Here is a 200-nt window from a genome sequence, read left to right on the forward strand (position 1 = left end):
CTGAAAATATAGTCAAGATAAGTTCAGTTTATGGGGATAGCACAAATGAGAAGCAGAAGTAAAGTTCCTAGATGCTTAATGTGCTTATAATCGCAAACACTGTACTGCCACAGTTTTCAGTTTTCATAACAAGAGAAGAAGCCCATGAAATAGTTTTGAACCCAACATCGTTGTCTGCACATCAAAGACCTCGCTCATCC

The sequence above is a fragment of the Pinus tabuliformis genome, chromosome 5_1, assembly GCF_031772625.1.
Source record: "Pinus tabuliformis cultivar Carrire ecotype Pingquan chromosome 5_1, CPIR1, whole genome shotgun sequence".
Taxonomy (NCBI): domain Eukaryota; kingdom Viridiplantae; phylum Streptophyta; class Pinopsida; order Pinales; family Pinaceae; genus Pinus; species Pinus tabuliformis.